The sequence below is a fragment of the Dermacentor albipictus genome, chromosome 5 (assembly GCF_038994185.2).
Source record: "Dermacentor albipictus isolate Rhodes 1998 colony chromosome 5, USDA_Dalb.pri_finalv2, whole genome shotgun sequence".
Taxonomy (NCBI): domain Eukaryota; kingdom Metazoa; phylum Arthropoda; class Arachnida; order Ixodida; family Ixodidae; genus Dermacentor; species Dermacentor albipictus.
The window spans coordinates 6,783,397-6,801,033 of record NC_091825.1 but is presented as its reverse complement, the minus strand read 5'-3'; the positions used below and the strand labels follow the sequence as shown (position 1 = coordinate 6,801,033).

The following is a 17,637-nucleotide window of genomic DNA, read 5'->3' as shown; positions in this document are numbered from 1 at the left end:
GCTGTGCCAAGGTAGTTGTTACCACTGTGAAATTGGGGAACGGTTCCCTTTTCTCTCTCTCTCTGAACTCTTCAGGCATTGATACAATGTAGCAAAATGATAAACATGTTTATGATGTCTTTAACTATAATGCCCTGCAGTCAGTAAAGGTGGCCTCGAATTATGTGGAAATCATGAATTTCAAATGCACTAACATGTGCTCCAATTTCATTGCATGGTCTGGCATGAGTATTGCCTTGTATTTGGGATGTTGAAAACTCAACAACCACTCTTTATGTATTATAAAGCAGAGCAAAAGCGGTTTCTTACCAGTAATAGCAGTTCTTTCCGACTTGGACAAAAAAACACGACCCAGTTCAAAGTCGTGGCCTCTGTGCTTGAATTGGAAAACCACATACATACCTGTGTTGTCTTCAGTTACAGCCATTGCAACAAAACATCTTTTTCCACACTTAACACTTGAAGGCCGCTTCAGCTTTTGTTTACTTGTAGCTGTGGAAAAAGATAACCGGGTGGTTTATTCTAACTTAAGCACTGGACTTCCAGCACATGCTTAATGGTGGTTCTACTACACCATTTACACCATTTAGCTACTATTCAACTTGCCTGAAACCTGGCTACGTGAACGGCGCAAAGGTGCGGTATTTTCACGCTTTCAGGGCAACGCAGCGTTTTCAGCAGGGGTATGAGAAGAAGACTGAAATATAGGAAACAAATAGTGAACGTGCAAGTAATTCAGTTTGAGATGGATCATCTACTAGACTTTTCAAATATTGAGTAATATTTGCAGTAATGCAATGGATTGCCCGAGGTCAATGCATTGCATGCAGCATTTCAAGGGCACTTGGTTTGTCTCTAAACAAGAACACAAAACAAATCTGCGTTTTTACATGCCAATACCACGATCTGATTATCAGGCCTGCCTCTCTCAGTAAAAATTCGTCCTGGCTGTCAACACCAATCGAAGCAATTACTATATGCAATGCTAACAGGGTACGGTGACAAAAGCAGCATTCATAGCAAGCACAATGGCATGCGCTAAGACCCATTGACCACTGGAAGGCACACAGTTTGCATTGCATACATGTGTTCTTGCACGTGGTTCAGAACTGTATGGCAATTTGTGATCCTTTAAGTACAGAAACTAACTTCTGTGCACACTTGTGATGGTTGTTGACTTGTGAAAATAGGGGGAGGTTACTTGTGCCAGGTTCAAATTATTGTCTGGAAAATATTGTATATGGTTTGTGAGCCCTGCATATAGTAGAATAATATGCAAGTTAAAGTGATGAAAGCTTCACATGGAAAGCAGATCTGCTGTGATCTTATGCACTCATACAGCAGTGCTTCATCAGTTATCAAAAACCCGTACGAATGATCTCGGAAACAATCGCCAATCGTACCAATATATTAACACCAAGCTTCCTGCGACTGCTTGCAGCCCATATCACAATCAACAAAAGCTAATTTCATGGCACACTACCCTGACCATTGGCCCTAATCAGTACCGCTTCATCAGGTCGGTTGGGTATCAGCAACTAAAGCTACAGTTAGCTGATGAATCGACTCATATCTATTTGCAGAGGCCAGCAAACCACCTTGTAACAAAAGAGTGCATGGAATGGTAGCAATGTTGTTTGTGTCCACCACTGCCATCTTTGCATCCATTTGTGGTATGGCCCCTCCTTCTGGACGCCGTTCATAGCCTCGCGGCAGTCTCTTGTCGAGCTTCTTGCATTGTTATCGGGTGTAATACACTTGTGCATATGCCATAGTGCATATGAAAGCACATGCGTCATTTGCAATGCACATAAGACATTCACCTTCACTTCTTTTGTTATGTGTGACAGAGCGAATTGTTTTAGTGCAGTTGTAATTTCTTGCCTCTCCGACGCCTAGGCACACAGCTGCTTTCATTAGCCCACAAAACTTTTATTTAATTATTTACAAAGGCTTTCTACATACTTAAATAAAAGTACTTGCAACATACTGGCATGGTACCAATTGGCTGGTTCTGGGTGTTAAAATTTTCTTAAATGTGTAAGCATCTCTATGCTTACCAAACCTCCATCACGCAAGATAAAAATGTGGGCCGATCCCAGAGATAGTGCAATACTGGGCCGACCCACGGCGGAGGTGAACAGCCTTCAAGCACTCAACAAAGTGAAAAGTGCATACAATATAGATAGAGCATGCAGCAGCGAACGGCTTTACCTTTGTTCTGCCTGTCGCTACCACGAGATCGAAGCAGCGCTCGCAAATCTCTCAGCACACACCGCACCGTGCCCCTTTCGCAGATCGCTTTCAAGATATGGGCCCGCTCTTCAAGGCAAAGCGACGAGAACACGGCGTTCAAGATATGGTCCACGCAGCGCATAATGGTTTGACGTAGATGGATAAGGCACTAAAGAGCAGTATCAGCTTGTAATGATCAGAACGTCATCAGCACACCTGGTGCTGCCGTCTGCAGCAGTCCGTGTTGCTGCGACGCTGCTGTTTATACCGGTCATATTAACTTCCATAACACTTTTTTTTGTTCAAGTACTCTAAAGAGCCCAGGAGGCATAGGGGTGGGGGATGTTACGATTGGCCAGCGGGGATAGTGACCTTCTGGCTTCGCTGCAATGAATCGCTTCGTGAAGCCAACAACACGCCCCCTTCGAATAGCCCTTCGGAGCCAGTAAGGCTAGACACGTTTGGCGGACAGGATTGTTAGCTGGTTCGCTGTCACCTTCAGGGACCAATTGGAGCAAGAAAACTCCTGGAAATGTTTGTTCTATGGCGTTCCCCCATGTACTCTGGTAAAAGTCACAGTCATGACAGATTCAGCAGCTAACTGCAGAGTCAGCTCAGGAACTAAGACGTGCCAGCTTGAGTCAAGCGTGACAACACCTGTCTATGAGGCCCCACTCATTTTGGTGTGTTCAGTAAAACAAAAGTGCAAGAGAGTGTGTGAACCTTCGCCCTCAAAGGCGGGTACTTCGACGACTTTGGACGCTTTGGTTGGATGAAGGTTGGATGGCAGCTTTCCCTGGCCTAGGGATCTAGTAAGGACAGAGAGTGTTTAAGCATTTTCGGCTGTTCAGTGTGCATTTCAGTCATGCTAGACTGATCAGATGTAATGTTCTCCACCCTTCATGTAGATATTGTAAATAAATCCCCTACTCCTCATTCTTAATGAGAACAATTTCCTCCCTTCAACAACATCCTTAGCATGAATGAGTCGAACAACGGTATGGGCAAGGTACCCTTTTCATGGCAGACACCAACTCTTACAGGGATTACAATGAAAGGAGCAAAAAATACCAAAAGTACACAACTAAACAAGAAATATGAATTGGAACAACATGAATTAGTGCAAAAAAATGACTTTTTACAGGGTATATACAGTGTGTGAAAAAAACATAGTAATGACAAGGTTCAAGGTTCCTAAAATACTTGACTTATCACAATGAGCTGTTTCACATTACAAAACAATGGAAAAAAATTTAAGTATAGATTCCTAAACAGGAAAGCAAAATTGCATATTAAATAAGAACATCAAGAAAGCAACTGGAACAGAACAGCAACGTAAGAGGTAGTTCAGATATCTAGGAACAACTTCAAATTATATGTACAAATGAGTCGTGTCAGATAGCGAGGAGGAGAGGTGAGTGGAAAAACGGATTAGTGTGGGCGAAGATGGGTGCGATTTTAAGTTGGTGATCAAGCCGTCAAGACACACGTCACAAGCTAGTCTGATATTTAGAGTAACGTGGGACAACCGATTGGAGTAAAGTTTATGAAAGAAGGACAATATTGTCAGAAGCCTGCGTATATTGAGAGGAGCTAAATTAATTTAATATTTCATTTCCGTAACTCTAGATGTATGCGAGTAGTTTCTTGTGACGAAGCGAGCAACCTTATTTTGCAAGGACTAGTTTGTGTTCGAGGTAGGCCTCGACACAAACTAGAGTCAGAGTCAAGTAAGCGAGAAATTTTGTCTTGGAGTTAGCCGAGTGCAAATAGTGCCTGATGAAGCCTAGTGATCTGGTTGCTTTAGTAGAGTTTGCCGTTTTTACACTCTGCTAAGCAGCTGAGCGGAAGCGCGAATGCACATGCGCCCTCCGCTTAGGTGCAAGCGGGCTGGCGGAGTCACAAACACGGTCCGCTTACAAGCTGCCTGAGCAGAAGGTTGCTGCCATTTTTTCCTAGCAAGGGTGGTCGATGCACACACCCACTCTGGCTCGTGCATCGAGGCACCTTGCCTGCCTTGCTCTTTACAAGATAGATTTGCACAGACGAAGACTTATGTCTGCTAGAAGGTGCGCATGCTGACCCATTTGAAAACCTCGCAGCGCGGGAGTATGTGATGCACGCTGTGCAGCACGTTAGCATCAGAAAGGACCAGATTGGATGCAAAATGCAAGCTCGCTGGCTATCACGTGGCATTCCCCAAGATGCATTCCAAGATGGGGTTTATTTTCCACTGGATAAAATGGACCGGTAACGCATTACAAGTTCATGTTTAGATGCTTTATGGACAAATAAGCTATATGTCTTCGTTTTACTTATAAAAGTTTTACTTATAAGTTGCCGATTATGTAAATTTCATAAGTTGCCGAAAAGATGCCGATTATGTAAGTTTCAACTTTCCAATAACGTAAATTTCTATGAGAATAAACAATGTTGTCTTTTTCTAAAATTGATGGGAACCTTATTTCTGGATCAACCCTCGTATGTCTATCATGTCATTAACGTAAATGTCGAAGGGGACCTAAAATGCTGCCCTGTGGGACACCTAACAATATTGCCCTGTCGAAGGAAATACTATTTCCAATGACAATGTATTGCCTGCAATCAAGCAGATACGAACACAACAAAATGTGTCATTCCGTGTACACCGTTGGCAGCGAACTCTGTTAATAAAATCTTGTGTTGCATTGTCAAAAGCCTTGCTGTAGTCAATAAATATCCGGACTACTAGGTTTCATTTTTCTAGCTTCTTGATTAACGCCTGCTGAACAAGCAGTGCAGTTTCTGTAGAGCAGGTCATCAAAGCTGTTTCTCCATCGCCAGGGTTCGTGTCATGCTCTCCAACCATGATTCCTCACTCCTTTGTGCCCTCCAGAGGGGCACGGTCATGGCCCCCCAAACAAGGGGCTTAAATCACCACAGCAATTAAATTGCAATTTTTTGCTTTTAACATGCTTCAATGCAATACATTGCATAAGCTTCCCTGCCTAACTCAACTGTAATGCGGCAGAGGTGACTTAAGGAACACTTTCTAGACATGCCAAACAATATGTGCATTCTGGTCGGAACTACACCTGACTTAACATTCCGACACGTCGGCATATGGATGGCCCTTGTGCAGTTTAAGAGCACGAATACGCATGCTGGTTGTGGCTTGAGGAAATGTGATTGCTTAAACAAGTTTCAATGCCAATGCCCTAGACTGAGCTTCACCGCAATGCAGTTGTGTTATGCACTGGAGCTTCCGTGATGTATTGCGGTCCATCACTGCAGTAACGTCAGAACCAGCTTTGAATGGGTGTCAGGTGAGTTATTAGATGTCTCGGTGCTCATATTGCGACAGATGATGGCACATGTGCGCATGTATAGCCGGGAACATGTGCAAGGCTGTGTTGCATTCTCGTATACGGAGCTTGCATATGGGCGAAGCAAGGGCCCAAATCACCACAACCCTGCCGGAAATAGCCCTAAATCCCTGCCTGTACACTTCTTAAGGGTCTCGGTGCTTTTACCGTAACCGGAGATTGCACATATAATAGTATATTTTCAAAACTTAGCTCATTGGAACATCTTCCTGCTCATGCTACGCACACAAAAATGAGGAATAAGAGAAAAATTATGCAGATCCCACACCCTGTGCGAATTGATGTAAGTGAAGCTTTCCATGCTGGATGCTCTGATTGACGATAATTAGCAGTGTTGACGGCTAAAGCTTAATTTCTTCAACATTTAGGCTAACATGAGATTGGCGAATTGATGTTAAACGTTACCTTGTGGGCACCACTGCTGTTTGCCTGCGCAATAGGCAGAACACACAGGGGGGGTGTTTGCATGAGGCATTGTTGTGGGCCATATCTTATAACTCCTGAGAAGGTTGAGTGTTGTCATTTCCTCATATGGCACATCGCGTTATGGCGGAAGTATTAAACTTGGATTGTGGGGCTGTACGTGCCAAAACGACACTCAGATTATGAAGCACAGCATAGTGGCAGACTCCAGATTAATTTTGACACCGTGATGTTCATTAATGTGTCCCAAAATCTAAGTGCATATGGGTTTTCTATTTCGCCCCTGTCGAAATGTGGCTCCCGCGATTGGGATCAAATCCATGACCTCTCGCAATGCCATAGCAGCAGAGCTAATGCGGCGGGCACAGAAGTGTTGATTTGACGGTCAATCACTTCTGTAGTGTTTCCTGGACGCTGCGGTGCGTTTTAATTAATGCGGCTCTGCTTCTGCACGCCCTGTGTGAGTTGCTCGCTTGACATATTTGCATGGTGTTTATTCTTTCAGAAATAGCAGCAACATATTGCACTGTGCCTTGAACACAAGCACCCCGCAACCGCTGTTGTATGTTAGTGGAGTTTCCTTGCCTTCTCACGTCACTTCCCCCATCTTATATGGGAACTGCCTCTTCTCCCTCTTCTCTCTACAGTTCTATCTGTGTCCCCTCTGGCCTCGCACGTAAGCATTGCAGTTTCTTCAGTGCTTCCGAAAGTAGTCACGGATAATTGCAGCTGTCAGGTGGCTAATGTGACAACGGCCAGGGAGCTCCAGAGGGCATTGTGCACATTCGATGCGGTGGGGTGAAAACAAGCTTCTCCCATCTCCTTTCCTCTCTTACTTGTGCCTGTCATGTATATACACACTCTGAACACCCCCCTCCCCCCTCCGACGTGGTGTGTGTGACATCAGCAGCTGGAGTGGGAAAGAGAAAGGAAGAGACAAAGAAAGCTTCACTTTAAAACAAAATGCGTAAAAGTTTCTATGCTTACCCAATGAAAAAACTCGTCCGTCACGTAAGATGATTGCTTTCAAGATAAGGCCCGCATGAGCGAGCGAATTGTAAGATCGGGCCTGCGCAGCCGCGCCATAAGCAGCGGCCGCTAATGTACAGTTGATAATGGTTTGCATCGAGAGGAGGCAGCATCATTGACCACATCTACGTATGACGTCTACCTAACATGACACTGTTCAATTACGTCACGTAGAACAGCACGCATTGGCCAATGCTCATCTTCCATGAAGCAGCAACATCATCCAAACGCACCATAATATAAAAGGAGTGAAGAGTGCTACTACTGGCCTCTGCTTCATACTCATGCTGGTCTTGGTTTAACATTTTGGTGTTGCATCTGCGCTTCTCCATTTCATGATTTTTTCGTGGCATTTCTCGCAATTATATGAAACGCAGCAGCATATGACGACAAAACAGTAGGTGATCAGTAGCAAATGCTTATGCATCATTTAGATAACTCTGACAGGATACTCTGCATGTAATTTTATCTTTTTCCACTTTCAGTATGCTTCAGCGCTATGGTATGCTTGACCGCGTAACCTTGCTATGTCCAGTGTTTGTGACCCTTTCCCACTGTTGGTATACTTCATCACAATGCTAAGTGCATGGTTGAATGCGTAACACCACTGTATTGGGATGAAGCTAACTTATGAGTCTGACATTAGACAGCTTTAATTTAGCGTACGCAACTATAGCGTATGCTATACGCTATAGTATATATAGCATATGCTAAGCAGCACACATTTTTTTTTAGTTTTAGTTGGCCTGTGAGATGTTCAGATCTCGGAGGCCATGTGCCGTCATTGCAGCTATCTCCCTACTGTAGCTATAGGTGGTGCTAACATGTCGGATGTTTCTTTCGTTAGGCTTCGACTCACTCGAAACGAGAAGCGATCTCGAAAACACCACAAGGTTATCCATAATACTCTGTCATCGAAGCAGCCTGAGACTAAGCGAAAGCCATTTACACAGTCAGTTGCTAAGAACGAAATCCATTTACAAAAGCAACGCCAAATTCAATTCGATCAAAGCTGGCAGCCGGGGCCGCCGCCATGTTTCACGCCAATTCCGCAAACCACACAAAGACGCTAATGCTCAATCTGAGAAATAGTGTGTGTACGCGATACGCAATGGGTCGTTTAGCATTCTGCGCATGCACAGTGATGTATGCTAAACTAAAACTGTCTATTATGCAGCACATTTTAGATGCTTGCTGGTTTTAAAGTCCAAAAGCTGAGATACAACAGCGTCACACACTATCACGTGAGGAAAACGAACCGCGGCATGCAGCAAGTAGTGTCAGCATAAGCACTAGATTACAATGGAACAGCTCTAGAATGAAGACCACAATTAATTTGCCTGTAAAACAAAGAAACCAATGCGTCCCTGGTGGCTGATTTACGTTTATAAAACGAATGCCGCACCAGTGCCGCCACTGCCCCGCGAAGATGTCACCAGGGTAAGCTGTGCGCTAGCGCTAACAGCAGTGTATTTGAAGAGCGTGCTGATATTACTAGTGCTGTTGCTCTGCCCCAGGATTCACTCACCTCATATGCTACTTGTTGTAACGGATCAATGGCTGACGAATGCATGGATAGGCCGCGAATGTCAACAAAGGCGACCAAAAATTTTGCAGCAAGGGAGGCTTGGGGCACTAGACAATCGGGGGCTTTGCTTTGCATGGTTCCTGCATTTGGTTCGAGAGCAAGCTGGGAACCTCAATGGAGCACAGGGTGGCTACAGTAGAACATGCTGTCAGGGATATTTTGCAGAGAAAGATTAGCGGTCTATTTCATTAAGTCTCTCTTGAATTCTTGTTAAAGATTTTCTTTTGTTGAAAGTGCTTAGCTATTGTGAGCAGTGAGCTGCGCAACCTTTAAAACAAAGTGACCTGCATAGCGAAGGATTTTGAAGGTGCGAGCACTTTGTTAAAAAGGCTTTGACTACATAGATATATTCAGAGCAGCGCTTTCTGCCCTTTAGCCCATGCAGAATTTGTAGGTCCTATTTGCGCCACCAGGATCTGCCGATGTACTGCAGTGAAGCCTTTAATATGTGTCCCAATGTCCAATGCTGCGGAGTTCAATATATCCATTTAATGTCTGAGCAAGTTTGATGTATGAAGTTTCATATACATGTAATTCTCTTGGTGATTCACCACCTGTTATTTAAGCAATAATTCTATTTATAATTGTTTCATATAACAAGGTTCAATTGTAATGAATTATTGCTATATGACATTCTTCCCATTATTATAACTAATACTCTCAAGCTTGGAACCTCCAAGCTTCCTCATACAGTTGGCCAATGTGACAGTACACCTGACACAACAAGCCATGTTGTACACTTACTCTGTGCATATTCACAGCCCATGCAAGGTTGTGCTGAAAGCTTGTTGCTGCTTGCAGAGGTAAACATTTCACTTGACTGTTGTAGTGATCTCGCTGACTATGTGATGGAATAAACAGTTACTCCACAATAAAACATAGTATGAGGCCATTTTGTAAACATGAGTTTGAAGTAAAACTGTGCCATGCATCATCGAAAAAGGAAAACAACGTTACAGGGATGAGCATAGTTATCGTGGGCTTGTCTCTATAGCTTTTATGTCTTGCTTTGTCCACATTATGCTGCACAGTTTTAGTTGAATCGGTTATTGGCTGGCAGACGTCTTCCCATCATGTTACTACGAGTTTTGATGAAAGCAGTCTTGGCCAGCCTCTCTACCCCTGGTTATCTGGCTTAGGTGCTGGTGCCTCCAGTAGTTCAGATTTGAATGGGTGCAAATGAATTTTCCCTCTCAGTGAAATCATACCAACTTTCCCAAGGGACCGGGCTTCTACAATTCCTCCTAAGTTGGACTTGTTCAACAGCTTTACCGAGTACTTTAAGTAGGCAGTGTATTCTATGTCATAGGGCAAACAGAAAATTAGCATAAGCACTCTTGCTTTCAGGCTGCCATAGACTTCGAGTTAAAAGTGCAGTCCAGATCAACATGTCCGACCTTGATCCCTCCAGTCTATGTGCCAGCCTTCCCTATGAGCCAATACTTGTGCAGGTGAACATACCTTCTTTGTTTCATGCAAAACATTTTGTTAACTGTTTCCAGGAAAAAGTAGTTCAAGCATAAATGGCTAACACATGCTCTTCATACCAGGTTGCCATGGATAATGGAGACGATAGGAAAGTACAGGCCAGCGTCGCTGTCCCAGATCCATCCGTCAGCTTCTCTGTCACAGGTCCATGTGTCCTAACTGCTGGTCTTCAATGGGAGTTGACACTGTCTCCTTCTATAAGGGCATTTTCTGACACGCTCTTCTGTGGGAGAATGCCCCATTCATAAAAAGAAACAACAAAGATTGGACATGAAATGGTGCACCTAAAAAAAAATTACTTGCTGGGTTCGCCACCGGGCCATACGCGTCGGCGCTCGTGACTCGACAAAAAGCAGCCGCAGCGGCACGCGCAAGCTCAGGCTTCACATAGTTTCGCGCCCATCGCAAGAGAGGCACCTCACGGCTACATTCGGATATTGCCGGCGCACAAGGAGGAAGTGCAGAAACATGCACGCTTGCAGTCTCGGAGGGATGCGCATGCGTGCAAACTTGATACCGTGGGTGCACAGCTAGAAGGGGAGAAGGGTCGTTTTTCCACACGCTCGCGCACCCTGTAATATTTTGTGGGCGAGTGTACATACCAGACATATTGTCTGTAGTGCTTATTTTTGAAATGTGATCTTTTGGGACATATAATACATGTAATATGCATCTTGGCTTTGTTGCGCATTAAGAATTTATTTTATAAATACTATGTAATTATCTGAAAAGATTAATGTTTCTTTAGATTTCACACATTTCTTTTGCTACATTGTAAATGTATATCCTGATAGATTAGTGTTTCGTATGTTATGCGTTTGCCGATAGGAGACTTACTGCTGCCATGCAAGGGCCTTCAGGCACATTAAAGCTGTATGTTGCAGCTTTTCGCCTGGAGGACACCCAACAAAGTTTGTTGGAAATAAAACCATTTCTGGTACGATAAGTCGAAAATTCTATTTGAAGTCGCTGCCTCTAGACCCTTCGTGCCAACCGCCATTTTGGCAAGGCTGTGTGATGTCTGGGAATAAGGCTGCTTCGATGGATTTCAAGACCAGATAGCAGCCTTCCTTCGCACACTCTAGCACCAAAAAGGGCAGCACAGGTGTCAGTGTTACTTGTGCTACAATTCCTTCACTTGTGCTATAAATAGCAGCAGCAAACTGCCAAGATGCAAAAGCAAAACAATGAATGAGGGCCATAACGTATTTCCCAGCTCCTGAAATCAGTTCCAGTGTTTGCAGTAGGCAAAGGCATGGCCTTCAAGATCAGCTTCGATTACCAGTGGGAACGGTTTCCGAGGGTGCCAATTCATTTCATCAAGACTCAGTGTTGCCACACTGCTTTTGATTCAAGTGTGGGAAAAAAAATTGAAGTGAAAATTTTCTAACACATTGAATGCAGTCAAATTTTTTTTCTGTTATGCTTTCCTTTTATTTCAAAACAAAAAAAAACCCAGAAATCTAAGAAAACAAGAAGCAAAACAGAAAGAAAAATATCTCAGTATAGGGCGAACATCATTGCACAGTGTTGTGAAACCAGATGTGCATGCCTGTGAGGGTGATGATTGGCCAAGTGTGTGCACTATACATTCAGTGAAGCTACAGGCACGCACTGTGCTGTTTGCATTTCATTTGACGGTGATAGTACATCCACACAATGTAGCCACAGGGACAAGTGAGCAGTCAAGTGAAGCTTTTTGAGATCATGTTTAGTTGGATCATGCAAATAAAATGCATTAATTAATCATATGCCATGGAAGATACAAGCACAAGTACACAAATTACTGTGCATGACAGGAGTGGCTGCGAAGATGTATAAGGCTCACACAAAGGACGGACAGCGGACAAGGGACGATGATATTTAACTAATTTTGCCAGGGAAAATGACTTAAAAGTTTGTGCATTAAGTACGAAGAAAATCCGAGGACACCTAAGCACTTCTTATGAGTTCTGAATACATTAATGTCCAACTGAACGCCACTGAGCAGTCCGAGTTATGAACTCCTCGCGGGCAAGCGGGTACGTTACGACGCTTGGCATATATTGATTTAGCCTTACCAAGGCACAATTAGAACACACACAAGAGCTTGAGTAGACAAGGAACAGGTGGCAACACAGGCTTGCGAGGGGGAAGGTGATGTGTTGTCGTAGCAATGCACTCTCCCCTCGCGAAGTAGCGCAGCAGCAGATGTTCCCATTCGCTCGCTTTCCTCCGCTGAGACACGAGCCAGCAAGTGCAAGCTAGTGTCATGAGCGCGCCTCGTGTGCTCACATGGCGTCACAGTCAACGGAAATTAAGCACCGTTTTGCTGCTACGGATGCTGCCGGCTTTTTCACTGAAGGAACCATTTAACTCTTGCATAAAAAAAATCCTGTCACTGACCACATAATAAAGAACAATAAAGAAATTCCATTAAAAGTATTGCATCAAACCAGCTCGGAGCACGAAAAATTGACCAAAACTGTCAGGCTTGGCTGCTGAAAATTGATGTCTTGTAGCAAGGTTTAACGAGCACAAATGATATGCAAGAATACTCAGAATGATGCGAATGCTGAGATGCTAAGCTCTGCTCTTGTGCAGGAGCTTGGCAATGCAGCTGGCATAAATGCCAGTCTTCTGACTACTACACTGGTTTCATGAAAAGTAGGTTATTCTGGCAAGAGTATCACTGCAACATCACTGCACTACACTTTTACTTCACTGTGTCAGATAAACAAGTCAACAGACGTCTGAAGTGGTCCAACCACAATTCACAGCTGGAGAACAGGATAGCAACCATAGAATTTGGCGAGATGATTAGACAACAGGCAAAGAAGAGTGGACAAATGTTGGAGGTGAAAGCTGTTCTGTTTGACTGTGACGAGGTGTATTGGAGTCGTCAAGCAACAGGCAATAGCGATGGTGCTTCCTAGCGTGCCGATATTGTTCTGGCTTCAAGGCACATAATGGTGATTATTGCATTTTATAGTGTCCCATTCTTCTTTATATGACAAAGTATTTAAATTTGTGTATTGGTTACATTTGCAGTGATGTCCAAAATCTAGATTTGTAGTGGGCAAATACTTAAAAATTAAGATCAGTGGTTTTACATGCCAAAATCACTAAATGATGATGAGGGATGCAATAGTGAGAAACTCTGGATTAATTCTGAGCACCTGGGTTTAACGTGCACCCAATGCATGGTGCAGAGCATTTTTTGCATTTTGCCCCAATCTAAATGTGGCCGCAGGGGCTTGGATTTGATCTCACGGCCTTGGGCTTTGCAGCCAACACCAAAGCCACAGCACCAGTAACATTAAAACAAAGCAGTGATTTGATAAAGCGTGTAAGACCACAACAGTTTTTAAGCATTGCTTCATGCTAAGGTCTAAGTCATAAGCTCGGTACTGTCACACAACAGCCACATTAACCAGATGAACAATGGGGATAAAATGCCCAATTAAGCTGCAAAATTATGAAGCAAAAGCCTTTGAAGCTGTGAAGTTCTTTAGGAACTTGGACGGTGCGGACATTTGGACATGCAAAGGATGCAGTCTTTGGAAACAACTTGCCAAGTTAATTAGTTGTTTTTTACCAAAGTAATATTTCATCACAAAGCAAATAGCTATAATTCCAATATGCGCCAAGATTGAATGCCCTATGATAAAGATTTTTATTGCATTTCTTGCAAGTTATATGGCGCAACCAAAGGTAAGAGACATTTGATGCTAGTGTCCAATAAATTTCAGTTATTAGAAAGCACTCATCCTGTGCCCTTCTGTGTGTCTTCCGTTATTTCCGCACTGATTAGTAAGTATGACGCTAGTGACTGCAATAGAATACGTGAAGGCCGAGAAAATAGCAATGGCAATGAAGCGCTATTGCTTGAACAACAACGCCAAAAAAAAGCTTAGGTGTAGTGACAAAGCAGCAGGCAAGATGTGGTGAGCAGGGGGGGGGGGGGGGTGTAGGGAGGAGTATTCTGTAAGAGCCTACCTAGGGGACTGTCCATTACGGCCGCTACTGATTGGCTAGGGCTGCTCGTCTCCTCCTCTCACAGCTGAATCCAATCAGCAGTGGCCGAAATAGACAGCCCACTAGGTGTACTCTTACAGAATACCCCCCCCCCCCCCCCAGGAGAAAATGATTAGATGGATTCTTGCCTTGTGAAGTGCAGCAACTGTTCTTTTTTTTTCTGTTCAGAGCAAACGTGAGTGAGACTGGAGATGTAATGGTGATATGAGGCTTTGATGTGGAGATAAGCTGTGGTCTGGGATGAAGCACAATTTTGGTTTCCAGCTGTGGATGAATTTCCAGGAGACCCTGCAGATAAAAGTTTTTTTAGCAATTAACAATTCACGTATCTGGCGAAGGAAATAATTACAGTGAACATGCGGCATAAGCAATAGACAGCCAGGCACATATAGCAAAAGACAGTGCCACTGTAGATGAACGGCGACAGGGAAGAGCAACAACAAGTGATCGAGCATGTGCAGGGAGAAGGGTACAGAAAAAGTACAAGGGATCACACAAAGGAGATCAGTTTGACAGTGACGACAAGAGCAGCACTTATGAGCACAAATTTCAGAAGAAAGTAGCAAATTAATTGGGTCATCAGTTGCCAAAGAGCAAGCATTTTCTGTCACAAATGCTACTGATGCCAAGCATCAGTCCTGGCGCTGTTAACGAAATGAAGGCGCAGTTGTGGCAAGAGATAGCAGCAGCAGGTGTCTCATAAAAATGGCAGTAACAGGCTGGTATACTTGGCTACAGTGAGCCAAGTGTACCAGCCTGTGCTTCTGGAAATCTGTCACCTATGTCGAGTTGAAATGTACTGCTAAAGTGGGTTTACGTCGGAAAGACTTTCTCGCCCGTACGGCGCTCGTGCCGAGTTGGTGATGACGGATTATTGATTTAATGAGCCATCTTTCGTCTCATTAAAAATGCTTTGTGTCTCTTCCCGGGCGAGGAGTAGGGGCCACAGTGTAGACCAGGCATGCTCTCCTGGAGCAGTACCTTTGCTCGTGCAACACTTTTTGTACGCTGCTCTCTGACTTTTAAATGGAATATTTGAATGGTCCCCTTCGATATAAATAAAGGTTCTTCAGCAAAACCATGTGCAATAAATCGGTAAGCGGGAGCCGCTGAGCTAGCGAAACGGAAGCAAAGCAGGCAAGTCGGACGTACATTTAAATTAAATTATGGGGTTTTACGTGCCAAAACCACTTTCTGATTATGAGGCACGCCGTAGTGGAGGACTCCGGAAATTTCGACCACCTGGGGTTCTTTAACATGCACCTAAACTTAAGCACACGGGTGTTTTCGCATTTCGCCCCCATCATGCGGCCGCCGTGGCCGGGATCGGATGTACATTTAGACAGAGCGTTATTATAAGCTCTGGTGCTCTCGTGAGGGCTCCGTTTGCCGGTGATGTATGCCGTCCTGTCGCAGTATTGGTAAAAATCCATTATACCGTCGGGACGAAAAAAGCACCCCGCCACTTCTATAACACCAGTCGGAACACTGCGGCCGCCATCACGATTCAGAGTGGTCTACGGCCATAAATTGCATAACGACTTTCGCTTTTCCCAGCTACAGGGTGATAAATGTGTTTCGGCATGCAGACATGCATGTTCACGCGTATCTCTTGAAGGGTGCAGTATGCACCGATAACCAACACACGATGGACACGGCGTAATGCTTTGGCATTACGCCGTGGCCGTGGCACTACGCTGTGGCATTAAGTTATCCGATTGGTCCTCCATATCACAGGTTCACTGATCCCGTCGCACGTTCCGTATGTTACCAAAAAGCGCAACAAACCTACCGGCAACATCCAAGGAGACGCAGGAGGAAAACTTATGCACGACGCACGGCACGCACGGCTTCGTCAAGAAAGGAGACATTGATTTGAAGGAATCGCCAGCCGACACACGGCAAAATGCGCGCCTAGGGACAAACGCGTACGAAACAAGCAAATCGGCTTCTCCTCCGTAGTACCTAGGCAAAGGGAGAAATTTCAGGCGCAAACGCCCCCAGATTTTCTCTCTAGCACCCGCTGAAACGACTAGCCAATCCCGTGAACTGGCGTTTCCTCTAATGACCGTCTCGTGCTTTTCCTCCTGGGCTCCCGCGGACGGGCCGCAGGATTCTATGGAGGCGTGTTATTTTGGGCCTGTTGCGCGCCCCACTGGAGTCGAAAATTTTGAGACACGCTACTAACAGCATCGATAATGCTGGAGGCAACGTTTATGAGGAGGTTGTTTTTTTCTTAAAGCCATATGAACGGGGTATACCGATGTAAAGGGAGCTTTGGGGCGAGTTCTATACTCCAGACAATTTTTCTGCCACATGATCAGAGGCTTTACTCGTGCATCTCTGCATCTCGCATCGTGCATCTCGTGCTTTACTCTGGTCTAGTATTGCTTGTGACACATCCCTTTGTGTGTGGCTTATTAAGCGAAAGCCTTAGACCTCTGTTTCAAGGTCCCGTTGTGAGCTACAGGAAATATCACGTGACCGAAGGAAGGCGGGAAGTGAACCAAAGCATGTGCAGCCGTGCATAGGAGATGATTATAGATTAGCAAAGTAATGATTGATTAGTGATTGGATTAAGATGAATTCGGATGTACTAAGGAGAATTAAGGTGGATTAAAGTTAATGAAAGTGGATTAAGGTGCATAAAGGACAAGGTTGGGTTAAGTTCGATGAAGGTGGATTAGGCTGGATGAAGGTGCGTTGAGGTGCATTAAGGACGATTATAGTGGATTAGGGTGGATTAAAGTGCATGAAGAAGGATGAGGGTGGATTAAGAAGGATTACGGTGCATGAAGGAGCATTATGGTGGGCTAAATGAATGAAGGAGGATACGGGTGGATTAAGGAGGATTAGGGTGGACTAAGGTAGATGAATGTGGATTAAGGTGAATTAAGGACGATTATAGTGGATTAGGGTGGATTAAAGTGAATGATGAAGCAGTAGGGATGATTAAGGAATATTAAATTGCATTAAGGAGGGTTAGAGTAGATTAGGGCCGATGAACGAGGATTAGGGTGCATTAAGTAGGACTCTCGTGGATTATGGTGGAATAAAGTGAATGAAGGAGGAGTAAGGTCGAATGAATATGGATTCGGTGGATTAATGTGCGTTAGGAGGATTATGGTAGACTAATCGGTCTTAATACTCAATGAACCCTTATTCACATTAGTTCACCCTAATCCACCTTAATGCTCCTTCATCCACCTTAATCCAGCTTAGTACTCCCAATCCCCCTTAATACAACCTAATCAACCTACATCGCCCCTAATGCACCTTAGCCTACCATCATCATCATCAGCCTGGTTACGCCCACTGCAGGGCAAAGGCCTCTCCCATATTTCTCCAACAACCCCGGTTGCAGCGGTGGCGTAGAGGTAGAACACCCGCCTCGCGTGCAAGAGGTCTGTGGTTCGAATCCCGGTGCCGGCAATTTTCCACCGGATTAAAAAAAAATCCGCGTGTTGATAAAATTGCATAAACAGGCCTGGA

The 17,637-nt window shown here is 44.4% G+C and overlaps 2 long non-coding RNA genes across 7 annotated transcripts in view; one reads left to right on the top strand and one right to left on the bottom strand.

Moving 5' to 3' along the window:
- The window catches only part of LOC139059830 (uncharacterized), a 36,692-nt gene extending 33,496 nt beyond the window's left edge, over positions 1-3,196 (top strand). For all 6 annotated transcript variants that reach the window (XR_011514372.1, XR_011514367.1, XR_011514366.1 and 3 more), the window contains one exon: positions 2,298-3,196. This is a non-coding gene — a long non-coding RNA (uncharacterized lncRNA). The remainder of the gene's footprint in view (positions 1-2,297) is intronic.
- Positions 407-16,067, bottom strand: LOC139059832 (uncharacterized). Its single transcript, XR_011514375.1, has 3 exons — positions 15,938-16,067; positions 14,274-14,433; positions 407-492 (listed from the first exon to the last, which is right to left on the bottom strand). It is a non-coding gene; the product is annotated as an uncharacterized lncRNA (long non-coding RNA).
- Between the last annotated feature and the right edge of the window lie 1,570 nt (positions 16,068-17,637).